The sequence below is a fragment of the Cornus florida genome, unplaced genomic scaffold, assembly GCF_030987335.1.
Source record: "Cornus florida cultivar Cherokee Brave unplaced genomic scaffold, ASM3098733v1 CherokeeBrave_3.0.0_Hap2_Chr06, whole genome shotgun sequence".
Classification (NCBI taxonomy): domain Eukaryota; kingdom Viridiplantae; phylum Streptophyta; class Magnoliopsida; order Cornales; family Cornaceae; genus Cornus; species Cornus florida.
In genome coordinates, this window is record NW_026775576.1 from 3,699,104 (window position 1) to 3,712,432 (window position 13,329).

A 13,329-nucleotide genomic window follows, 5' to 3' on the forward strand; every position below is an offset into this window, starting at 1 on the left:
TTAAATAAAGAATAGGGAAACCACCATGATGGGGACTACACATTGGTGTGCCACAAGGATAACCTGACAAGTGTCCTCTTTAATTTTAAAATTTTAAAGAATAAAATTAAAAAGAAAATGGAGTTTAAGCCCTTATAAAGTTGGGTCCATTCATATATTAGTACATGGAAGTGTTTTGTGAGGGTAAATGTTGCAAGACATTGGACTTTGATTGGTAGAGTTTGTTGGTGTGACTAGTTAGAGGCATTTGATTGGTACATTGATGCGGTGATATAAGATTGTTATGATGGTGCATCAAGTTACAAGTAGATTGGTATAGTAACGTAGTTACAAACAAGTTACAAGTAGATTGGTATAGTAGCATAGTCACAAAGGATTGGTATGATGATGCAAAGATGGTAGGCGTCGAAATGGAGCAAGCAAACATATACATATATATATATATATATATACATACATATACATATATATATATATGTATATGTATGTATATATATATATATGTATATGTATGTGTGTGTGTGTGGTAATATGTTGTATGGTATAATATTCTTCCAAGTAATAAAACTTACTTTTTTGTAGGTCTCATTATATATGTTATATATATTTTTATTTATATTCATAACACGTTATCAGTATGACGCTCTAATCAAGTGAAAAAAAAAACTCTATTTTTCTTTCTCACACCAAAGGATAAGAAAATAAATTATATTTCACCAATTTAAATATTTTAATTATTATTATTATTATTATTGTTATATACATGTATATAGAAATGCAATATTGTATTGTCTATTTTTCTTTCAGCATTCTGTTTATTAATATACCATTTTTTTTTTTTTTTTCTCATGTTATGATAATTTTAAGATTGGAACTTATGTCATTTTATTTATATAATCATAACTATGTTATTTTATCATTTATAGTATTCCGAGAATGTCGAATCTAACAAAGCTTGAATTTGTTGCCCTTGATATTTCGGGCAAGAATTATATATCTTGGATCCTTGATGCTGAAATCCACTTGGATACAATGAATCTCGAAAACACAACTACAGAAGGAAATGAAACATCTCTGCAAGATCGAGCAAAGTCAATAATTTTCCTTCGGCGTCATATACATGAGGAATTGAAAAGTGAGTACCTCACTGTTAAAGACACACTCACACTTTGGAAAAATTTGAAGGAACGGTATAAGCATTAAAGGACTATAATCCTTTTAATGGCTAGATATGAATGGATACACCTGCGTCTACAGGATTTCAAAAGTGTGAGCGAATATAATTCGGCCTTATTCAAAATCAGCTCACAGTTAATGTTATGTGGAGAAAATATTACTGATGAGGACATGCTAGAAAAAAAAACCTACTCCACATTCCATGTCTCGAACGTGCTCCTCCAGCAGTAGTATCGAGAACATCAGTTCATTAAGTATTTGGAGTTGATTTCATGCTTATTGGTGGTCGAACAAAATAATGAACTTTTATTAAAAAACCGTCCAACCGAATCGGATCTATTACTTGAAATAAATACATCCTCATTTCACGGCTATGGACATGGTCGTGGACGTAGTTGTGGTCGCGGTAGAAATAATTACATTAACCGTGGTAGTTATCATTCCTCGATGTCTCCCAGAAGAAACTACTCACCGTACCACCGGGAGGAAAATACAAGTGATAACAAGTAAGAAAAAAATGAAAGGTTTACAAGATAAACATTCTAAGAAGTATGAAGATGCTTGTTATAGGTGTGGCATGAATAGGCACTGGTCACAAGTCTATCAAACGTCCAAGCATTTAATCGATCTTTACTAAGCCTCAATAAAAGGAAAAAGGGAAAGAAATTGAAACAAATGTTGCAGAAATATGTGAGGCATTGGACATTGCTCACTTTAACGTTTCAGATTTCTTTGAAGATCCAAGAGGCAAAATTGATCATTTGATTGGTAATGGAGATGTCCACATCAATTAATGATCATCATCGTTTTATTGCTAGTGTGTTATTTTTCTTTTGTTGTATTAAAGCTAGTGTATTAGTTTTCTTTTATTGTATTATCGCTGATGTGTTTCTTTTATTGTATAATAACTAGTGTGTTATTTTTAGTGTATTTTCATCTATATTTCTTTCAAATTCGTATGAATATTGCATATTTAAAGAGGCATGAATTTGACTAATGCAATGACTGGGCAATACACTTGGTTTGGATTTTTTTTTTTTTAATAAGATATCTTGTATCTTTAAAAGATAATATCCTTAAGGAAATCTTTGTAATTTTCCCACCATTAGAGGGAGAAATGTCGCAATTAGAAGACTAGATAAAATCTTTTAAGTATTCAGTGGCATCAAGAAAGTAATTATATGGCAATTGCAAAGTTTCCAAATAGGATTGATATCCATATAAGACAATCCATCAATATTGAAACAAATACATCTAAAATACACCTGAAGCGTCGTAGACCTGTTAGTGCAAAAGATACTTTTCCCAAAGAGGAAGGCATAAGAAAAATTGCACAAAGGAGTTGGCACTTCTAGAGAGGCCACTCTAAAGAGAGAAACAAAATGAAAAGGTACATACAGAAATTGGCACTCTTGAAGATGACACTCTCATAAATAAAGCAACAAAATGATTAACCAATCTAGATTTTCTAAACAAATAGCTCCTAATGGGGCAAAGGTCCTTAATGAGGCCTAGGTACCTAAACATGATGAACTAATAGCTCTTAATGAGATACATACCCTTGAAGAGGCATATGTACCTGACAATGATGAGATCTCAATAAATTATAGTGAAAAGAAAAATATTGTCGACAATATATATTTTTAATTATAGTTACTCTTGATATTATGACACTAATAAGGATCCTGAATGTCAAAAACATCGATGTAAAATGATTGGCCAAAATGAAAAGAAATAATACATGCAAAATTTAAAAAATACGTGGACCTATAGTCCAGACACTTAAAAATAATAAGTTTGTAAATGAATATTTGTACTATAATGAAATAAGGGAAATTAAAATACAAAGCATGATTGGTAGTATAAAGTCTCTCTCAAATACCTGGTATTGACATAAGGAGACATACTCTCCTATAATGGATTTAATTACATTTTTATTTTTACTTTGACAAATTCAGTTAGTTGAATATGCAGATGCAGGTTATCTTTTTGAATCCATATAAAGCTCGATCACAAATAAGAAACTGATTAACTTGTAGTAACACTACTATATCAAGGCGATCTATAAAGCAAACAATAAATTACAAACTTCTTCAAATCACTTCAAGATATTCGCAATTCATGAAGTAAGTCGATAGTGCATGTAGTTGAGCTCTATGGTACAATATTTGAGAAACTGATGCACGATATTAAAACTCAAAGATTTTCTATGCTGAAGTAATGCAACAAATATGCATATAAGGGGGAGTAATGAATAGAACTACAAAACCATGTTGAGAAACTTTTTTTTTCGCTCAGGTTTTGTCCCACAGGTTTTCCTGGCAAGGTTTTAATGAGTCAGTTTTAACCTATGCAATACTATTTTCACATACACAAGAATATTGTACTCTTTTTTCTTTGCTAGATTTTTATCCCAATAGGTTTTTTCTAGCAAGGTTTTAACGAGGCATCTTCTTAGTGTAGATTAGTGGACCCAAGGGGGAGTGTCATAAAAGTGGGTCCACTCATATGTTTATACATGGTAGTGTTTTGTGAGGATAAATGTTGTAAGACATTGGACTTTGATTGGTAGAGTTTGTTGGTGTGACTAGTTGGAGGCATTTGATTGGTACATTGATGTGGTGATATAAGATTGGTATGATGGTGCAACAAGTTGCAAGTAGATTGGTATAGTAACATGGTAATAAAGGATTGGTTTGATGATGCAAAGATGGAAAGATTGGTCTGATGATGCAAAGATGGTAGGCACCAAAATCAAGAGCAAGCAAACAAAGGGGGTGCAACTCATCTATATATATGTGTGGTAGTATGTTGTATGGTATATTCTTTCCAAGTAATAAAACTTCCTTTTTGGGTTGGTCTCATTATATATTTTATATATTTCTTTATTTATATATTTATAACATAATCCATTTTTTTTTGAAATTTTAATCCTCTCCAAATTCTGGCAGCATCCTTGTGTAGGGAGAATGTATTCAGTGTGCCCATTGCACCGTACACCGGGCACATTAGAGCCGTCCATGCACAATCCGTGTGGCAAGTGCACAACACGAGTATGAATAAACGACTCTGATGACTTAGTGCACCAGGCACACCCCGTATATATTCTCTTATATAGTCTAAAGTATGAACAGAGACAATAGTTGGGTCATTTTCTAATATGCCTCTACAATCTGCAAATTCATTTGACCCTTCACCGGACTCTTATATTCTTATTCTTACTACAAACCTTATTTGTCTTCGACTAGCCTCGGTTATAAGCACAATGACGATTAAAATTATAACTCGTATTTGGATTGACCTCTAATTCAACTTTCCTTTACATTAATCTTCAATACAACACTTTGTATTCCGTTTTCTATGGACTTTAATTTGCACTCTACTCTGCTATTGTTGTTTACTAATTAACCATTTCAATTGATGAACTAAGATTTATATCGAGTGAATCTACAAATTGATGTAAAATATACGTACTGAATTCTGGGTTTGATGGAAAACTTTTAGGTTTACAGGATTTAGAATTTTATGTTTAGTTTTTATACTAAGAGTAGGGGTGTCTTCAGAGAAAAGGAAGGCATGAATTTAATCCTTGAAGATGAGAGAGAAAATGAGATAGAGGTAAATGCTGGAGTAAACGAATAGGAAAAGTCTAGGGTTTGGGATCCAATTACCCAACTAGAATGGGTTAAACCCCGTTGCCTTTTTAATTTTTATTATTTTAATTTTAAAATTAATGAGACATTTGTCATGTTCTCCTTGTGCCACAACAGTGGTAAGTATGAGATTCCTATGATAGGGTGGGGGTAACGGAAGAGGAGGATGAAGTGAGGTTTTTGGACAAAAGTTGGGTATGGAGATTTGATGTGAAGAGAGTGAAAAAGAGTCATGGGAGAGAGAGAGAGAGAGAATCATGGATGAACAGTGGAACGACAAGAGTTGAAGCAGCTGGATGAACAGCGAGGCTCATGGCTCAAGTCCCCGAAGAAGTTGACCTAGGGGAAGAGTAATGTTGAAGTTTCTTCGTTCTTTGATCCTCGGTCTCGCTTGATGATCTCCTCCCCTAGCCCAAGAAGAAGCATTAGCCATGGATGGATTTTTTTAGAGAAAAATGAAAGTGTACAAATAAGGTAAAAGAAGAAGAGAAGTTATCTATATTGTTCTAAAATAAAATATTTCGCTTACACACCTGGTTATTTATAGACCAACATTAAAATAGTTGAACAACCTAAGGGATAATATGTTGGGAAACCAAGCATGAAATATCCAAAGACGCATGTTTACCTGTAACTATATATATATATATATATATATATAGAAGGATTTCAGAGCCTTATACCTTATGGATTTGATAAAATCTCAAATGTCAGTCTTTAATGATAGAGATACAGAGACTCTGAATGCAAAGCTCTATATTGTTCATTTTCCTTTGTGTCATTTCTTTGCCTTCTGGAATAAATCTTATATCCCTCTGTGAAAACTGTTTTTAGCTTAGTGATAAGTGCTGAAATATGCACATTTTAGCCCTAATCTCAGGTATTTTATCTATTTTTATTTTTCCATTTTAGTCCTAATTTGTGTTTTTATCAATTTCAGTTCAATAAGGTTCAAACGGGCTAAAATCGGTTCATTAAAGTCTTTTTGGAGTCAAACAAATGCATCAAAAAAGTTCAGAAAATGTTTAGAAAAATTACCAAAAAGGGGCTTGTGATCGATCGTAAGTTAGTTGCGATCGATCGTAAGTACACGTCATCATTCAAGCAAATGCATTGGAAAAAGTTCAGAAAAATTGCCAAAAAGGGGCTTGTGATCGATCACAGGTTAGTTACGATCAATTGCAAGTACACGTCATCGTTCGCAAGCCATGTCATCGTTTGCAGCCACGTAAACGGATAAGCTCAAATAAAGCTAGCTATGTGCGAACGATCGCAGCAGAGTTGCGATTGATCGCAACACCGTGCGATCGATCGCAACTTGCCCTGACAACTTATTTTGATGCTCGGTTTTTGCCCAAACTTCACCTACCAAGGGGCTGCAAGATTACATCATTTTTGGGCATATTTCTAACCTGTTTTGCGCTCCTAGGGTCTTGTGTAAAAGGGGAATTGAACCATTTGTAAAGGTTAAGTTTTATTTTGTTAAATAGTTTTATTTTTAGAGTGAGAAAGTGAAAGATAGAGAATTACAGGGTTTGTGAGTTGAGAGGAGTGAAGGCATAAGGAAAATATCTCTAGATCTACACACTCTCTCTAGGGTTTCAGAACAAAGAAGAAGAAGATGATGATGAAACTAGGTTTGGGATTGCTCTTGAGGGCTTCTTGACCACACCTACCTCCTCCATGATTAGCTAGACTTCTCCTTAGGGCTTAGATGAGTCCTAAGCTTGTAATTTAAACCCTTGTCTTTCAATTTTTTGGGATTTATGTATTGTAACTTGTGCTATAGTCTTGTGTAATGAAACTTGGTTGTACCAATGATTTCTATGGTTAATTCTTCCTATTGATTCTCTATGTTGGTTGTATGTTGTTTTATGTGTGATTAATTTAGAATTAATCTTTACATTAGATGTTTTTTTGTAATTGTGTTTAGTAATGGCTATGGATGGTATTTATTGGATACATTTGTCAATTAGTTTGATGGATTATACTTAAACTTGATGGGTTACACTACACCTTAGTTTACTTGTTATTAGGTAGACAATTCATGCTTGAGCTTAATAGTCCAAGCTTATTATTGCAATTTGTATTATTCTCTTGATTAATGTGTGCTACAATTGTTAATTAGTTTGATGGATTATGCTTAGGCTTGATGGGTTGTACTACACTTTAGCGTAATTGTAGTTAAGTAGACAATTCGTGCTTAAATTTGAAAGTCCATGCTTATTATTGTAATTTGTAGTCGTATTTAGATTATAACAATATTTTCCCTATTAACTGAAGGCAAATGGTTTAGTGCATGAGCTTAGTGGTGATTCCTATGCCCTAAGACTCCTCTTCCTATCATTCAAAACCTATCCATTTAGTTTAATTTCTATTGCATTTAAATTAATTGAATTGTAGTTTAATCACCAAACCAAACCTCTTTTCAATCTCATTAGCACTAAAGTCAAGTTAGATTCTAGCACGTGTTCAATTGTTGAGGACAATTTCTTTTCACTATACTCAATTGTATAAGTGTTAAGTGACTTGTATAAATTTTAAAAGTTGATGCCCATTTAGCATATTTCTAAATATAAAAAAAGTACACAATTTTGTGGCAACACACGAAGGTCGCATCAAGTTTTTAGCCCTGTTTCCTAGGATTGACGGTTTTATTGGAATCGAATTAGGCATTAGTATTCATTTAATTGCATTAAATTTTTTTTTACTCTTTTTCTCATTCTCTCTTCTATATTTAATTAGGTACTTGACTACAAGGAAAATGAGCTTCAGATCACGACGTTGTTGCTTAGGACCGTTGTGAGCGTTTCTTGAAATTCTTGCACCTTAATTGTTCATTTATATATGCTTGCGAGATAGCCCTTGCCGAGGCTATCACATTGTTTATATTCTTGCCCAAGCATAGGCCCTTATCGACGCCATTACTTTAATTGCAATATCATAGGTCCTTGTCGAGGCCATTTATTTTCTTGCATTGGGATATTGAACGTGAATGGAGGAATGTTTAGATCCGAGTTATGGGGACCACTACATCCCCTCACCTTATAACCCTCCGTCATATTTTGATCCTTATGAAATTGATTCCAATGCGCTACAAAAATCATCATCTTCCTATGAACTTGATTACTCTTTTTATCCTCCTTATGATTACTATCTTCCCCACCAATTCTATAATGAACCAACTGCATTACCTTCTAAGTACTCGTCCGAATTTGAAGATAAAGTGTTAGCTCTACTTGATGTACTTAATGCGCAAACCCAACTTCTTGATTCTCAATCTCAAACCATAGCCAAGCTAGAGGCTCAAGTTGGGCAAATGACAAGTACTCTATCTTGTATAAAGGAAGAAGAGGCAAGTGAGCTAATGGCTAATCCAATAGAGCATAACATGATTCATGAGGATATTCCTTGCTTTGACCATGAATTTATTCTAGCCACCAATGCCTTAGAGAGTGAAGAGATGATGATCAAAGTAGAGTAAGAGAAAAGGGATGAGAGAGTGCGTTTCCTAATAGTCCAATTAAGTTTTTGACAGATCCCGTCTTGCTAAATAACAAAGGAAGTGATGTTTTGAATGTACTTCAAGATCAAAACAAGGATGCAAGGCCTACCATTATTTGTTTTGTTTTCAAGACCGTGAATGAAAGGAATGAAATCACATCTTCCATTTATTTTCAAGTTATTCCTTTGGGAGATGATTTCATTGTTGTGAGAGAGGAGGTAATGGGGAAAATCGATAAGAGGATAAATGCAGATGTTTTATATCCGATTTTTTATAGTTTTGACTAGAGAGTCGACCCCATGTCTTGTTAAAGATGTTAAACACTAGTTTCGTAGAGTTTCTCAGCCTTATTTCCTCCTCATTACTTTTTAGTTTTCCTTCTTGCATCGACTAGATAGTTCCATTGAGCCCTAAAATTTTCAAAGTTGCAAAATTTTTAAGTTACAAAATTTTCAAAATTTCAAAATTTCAAAGTTGGTGCCTTTTTCAAGCCTCTAGCATCATGCCCTGTGCCTTACAAAAATTTGAAAAGAGGCCCAAAAAAAGTGGCCTCAACCTATCGCAGGTTTCTTGCGATCGTTCGCAACACTGTGCGAACGATCGCACCTGCGCACCACAAAATTTGCACTGAAAGTTAGCCTCTGTTAATCGATCATAACTGAGTTGCAATCGATTGTGATTCTGTGCCTTAGAATTTTTTTTGAAAGGCCTAAAAATGAGCCTCGACTCATCATTCGTAATCAACACGATCGATCGCACTTAAAGTGCGAATGATCGTACCTGTGCATCAAATTCTGGCAAAAAATTCCACCCTTTGTTGATCGATCGCAACCTTGGTTACGATCAACCGTGATACTGTTCATAATCTTTAAAATAATAATAATAAAAAAAAAACATTTTTTTTGCATTTTTACTTACATTTTTGTTTCCTATTTGTTTCTTGCACTTTACATTTTATTTTTCTTGCATATTATTTTACCTTGCATACTTTTTTTTTTTTCATTTTATTTTATTTTAATTTATTTTTGTTTTTTGTATTCATGTTTTCATTCAAAAAAAAAATAAAATAATGTAAGCTTGTTCTCATATCTCACTTTCATATTGTTTTATATTACTTAGAGTGTATGATTTGCTTATCCTTATCCCATTGTTATATTTTATTTGAGTTTCTTAGTGTGGTTATTTCAAATAGGTTTTTGATTCCAAGTTTGGGAGAGACATCATTTAAATTAAATTATTGCCGGGCTTCATAGGCTTTGCCACTATAGTATATTTTTTCCATCTTTTCCATTGTTCTCATTGCGCATTGAGGACAATGTGCGGTTTAAGTTTGAGGGTAAGATGGTTTTGTTGCATTCTACTTAAAGTTTTGAGCTTTAATTGCATGATTGAGATTTGAGATCCATTTAGCTATAATTTTGATCTTTCGAGGCTTATGTTCCATTGAATTGAAAATTTTCATGCCTTAAGAGTTCAACACTCCTTGTATGCCTTTGGATGCCATTTAGGGGCAAATTTTTTGAATATTTTATATCATGTTTGCTTTTGTGGTCCACATCATCTTGTTTGTGAGAATGCTTTAAGAATTGATTCTAGAGTACTACATTTGCACATGCACACACTAGCATTCAAATTGTGGGGTACATGCTTAGTTGATTATTATTTTGGTTATATCCCAATTGAGCTAGTAGGCTTTGAAAGCTTTCATTTTGACAAAATGAGCTTGCATGCTAAATAAAAAACCCTTTTCATCGAGTAACCGGGATTTGTGCCTCATTACGCATTGATTCTCGTGTAAAAAGACGAAGGGCCCAAACAATCAAACATAAAAAATAAAAAAAAAGAACGCTCTCACCAAAAGAAGTGAAAAGTCGGGAGATGAAAATTGAGAGTTGTTTTGATTTATAACTTAGTTTATTTGAGCTTTTAAGTCTTTAGGGGTATTTTCACACCTAATGCCCTAAAACCGTCCGGTTTGGGAGTCATTGACCTAAAGTTTGTTACATGAATCTTCTAGAGAGCTTAAGAAATCTTTACAGTACACCATACTCTTATCTTTGATCCCATTGAGAAAAAAAAAAAAAAAAGAAAAGAAAGAAAGTTGAAAAAGATTGAATAAAAGGTTCATTTTTAGTCTTGATGATTGGTACTTGATTTGTGTGCTAGTTTGAGGCCGGTTGGGTTCATTTCATTGATTTGCCAATATAGCAACATATTTGGTGCCAGTTCACTCAAAAGGATGCTAGAATTGATTTGATTTGCATGATTATCTTACTTGATATGCGGAGGACCATATTTGCATGCTTGATGTTGGAATTTTGGAAATTGCTTAGAAATGATTGAAAATGGCATACTTGAGGTAGTTTTCTTTCAATACTTGTTTGGAAAGTGTTTGGTGCCTTTTAAGTGAGAAAGAGCTTGATGTTTGTGGGTATCATTTCTGGAAACCCTCACGAGACTTCACTCGTCCACTAGGGGTAATCTAGGGGTTCAAAAGGCTTGTTGCATATGCTAAATGGAAACCGTGATCCCTACGAAAACGGTATTATCCCTTTATCGCTTTATAGTTCGTAGTTGTATAGATGTTTCTTTCCTTTTTACTTTGTAGTTCATTGCTAAGGGACTAGCGATATCTAAGTTTGGGGGTGTGATAAGTGCTGAAGTATGCACATTTCAGCCCTAATCTTGGGTATTTTAGACCTTTCATCTATCTTTACTTTCCTGTTTTAGCCCTAATTTGTGTTTTTGTCACTTTCAGGTTAATAAGGTTCAAACAGGCTACAATTGGTTCATTAAAGTCTTTTTAGAGTTTAGCAAATCCATCGAAAAAAGTTCAGAAAAATTACCAGAAAGGGGCTTGCGATCGATCGCAGGTTAGTTATGACCGATCGCAAGTACACGTCATCGTTCGCAAGCCACATCATCGTTTGCAAGCCACGTCATCATTCGCAGCCACATCAGCGAATAAGCTCGAATAAAGCTAGCTATGTGCGAAATGATCGTAGCAGAGTTGCGATCGATCGCAACACTGTGCGATCAATCGCAACTTGTCCTGACAGCCTGTTTTAATGCTCGATTTTTACCAAAACTTCACCTACCAAGGGGCTACGTGATTGCATCATTTTTGGGCATATTTTTGACCTGTTTTGGGCTCCTAAGGTCTTGTATAAAAGGGGAATTGAACCATTTGTAAATGTTAAGTTTTATTTTGCTAGAAATGTTTTAAGGTAGCTTAGGATGCTCCTTGGGTCGTACTTTTGACATAGACGTTAGGTGGAATGAACCACAAGGATTAATTTATACAAACTTGTAAAACTTTAGGTCTATACATGTTCATTCCCTATAAGTAATACAGGTTACTCACCCCTTGCTGAATGCAACTTGTTTCAGGCAAGAAGACTTGGTTTCAGGATGCACAATATCCCCAGGTCGGTTTTGATGATTTGAAGTTCTTTTAAATGTATTCTTGTTCACATGCAAGTGTTAGTATGTTTAAGTTTTGCTTATAAAGTTGTAATACTTAGTTAGCTTCAATATGCCGTTTTTGCCTTATAATATGTAAAGTGTACTTAGATACACTATTTGGAACCTATATGATATGTATGATTTGTGGCCAAGGGCCAATTATCCTTAGTTTACATTTAAGTTCATTTAGTATTATGTTTTTGCCTTATAATGTAATTTTGTAAACCTTGAGGGTTGACATGCCTAATTTTATAAATGAATTGTAATAGGGTCATAGGCCATTGTAGCGTGTTTAAAATGCCATATTACACTTGCATGTATGTTCATATCGTCACATAGTAGAATTTAATTTAGATTGATCATGTCATGGGGGATTCAAGTAAGGCTTATGAAGTCCTTCTTCATTTTTAGGTTCTGTAGAACTTTCTGCAGAATTTCGAGTTGTTTCAGTCGACCGAAGCATCATTTCAGCCGACCGATGGCTATTGGAATAGTTGCATTTCAAATTTCAGTAGCCAAAGTTCATTTCGAGCCACAACCGGTCGACCAATTTGTCATTTCGGCCGACCGAAATGAAGGCTCATTCCTTGGCTCATTCCTTGGCTCATTTTGGCCGACTTAAGCTCCATTTCGGCCAACCGAAATGGAACTGCCTTATAGGTTTTGTTTGGTTGTTGTTTCTTCAGGCTTATACCAATTGGTTTGTTTCCACTCGACTTCGTTGATCTTATTTGAGCCATTTAATGGCATACGTGGTCTAGTTTGAACTAGATCTTGTTCCTTAATTGGTTGTCATTGGTGCCATAGGGTACCATTTGACCTTTTTATTCTAGCTTCTGCTTCTAGTTATTTCTTTGAGTTCCGTGACTTCATGGAATGTCATATTGGTGTCTTAGGAATGATTTATATTTCTAGAGACTTTGGTTCTATCTTTCGCTTCCGCATCTCAGATCTGTTACCAGGTCAACTTTTGGGTCATCACTAATGCACCGGGTTGCAAAACTTGGGCCGTCACAAGAAGAAAATTACAAAAAAAGTCTGAAAATTTTCCTTAGAGCAATCTCGATCGATCGAAGATTCATCCACAATCGATCGAAGGTTGGTGATCCTTTGAAATCACGTCAACAAAAGGATAAAACTGCCACCTCATTGTTTGAACCAATTGGCGATTGATCGCAGTGCCACGTCAATGCCAGCTAAGCAGATAAGGTTGCCAGTTGTCAAGATAAGCATGCCACGTCATTCACGATCGATCAAAGATTTTCTCGATCCATCGAAGACCCTTTCGATTGGATCAAAATCCTACTGGCAGTGAGCTGTTTAATTCCCCGAGCGCGCCCAAATTCCACTTAACTTTTGGCTGCAGGATTAGACCAATGAAATGGCTATTTTATGACTTATTGCCTACATAAAGGGGCTTGATTAGACATAGTTTCTCTCTCTAGAGATTAGGGTTTTTGGAGCAAGAAAAGAGGTAATAAAGGAACAAGAAGATGAAATCAACCATGAAGATAGCCCTTGAGGGTTACA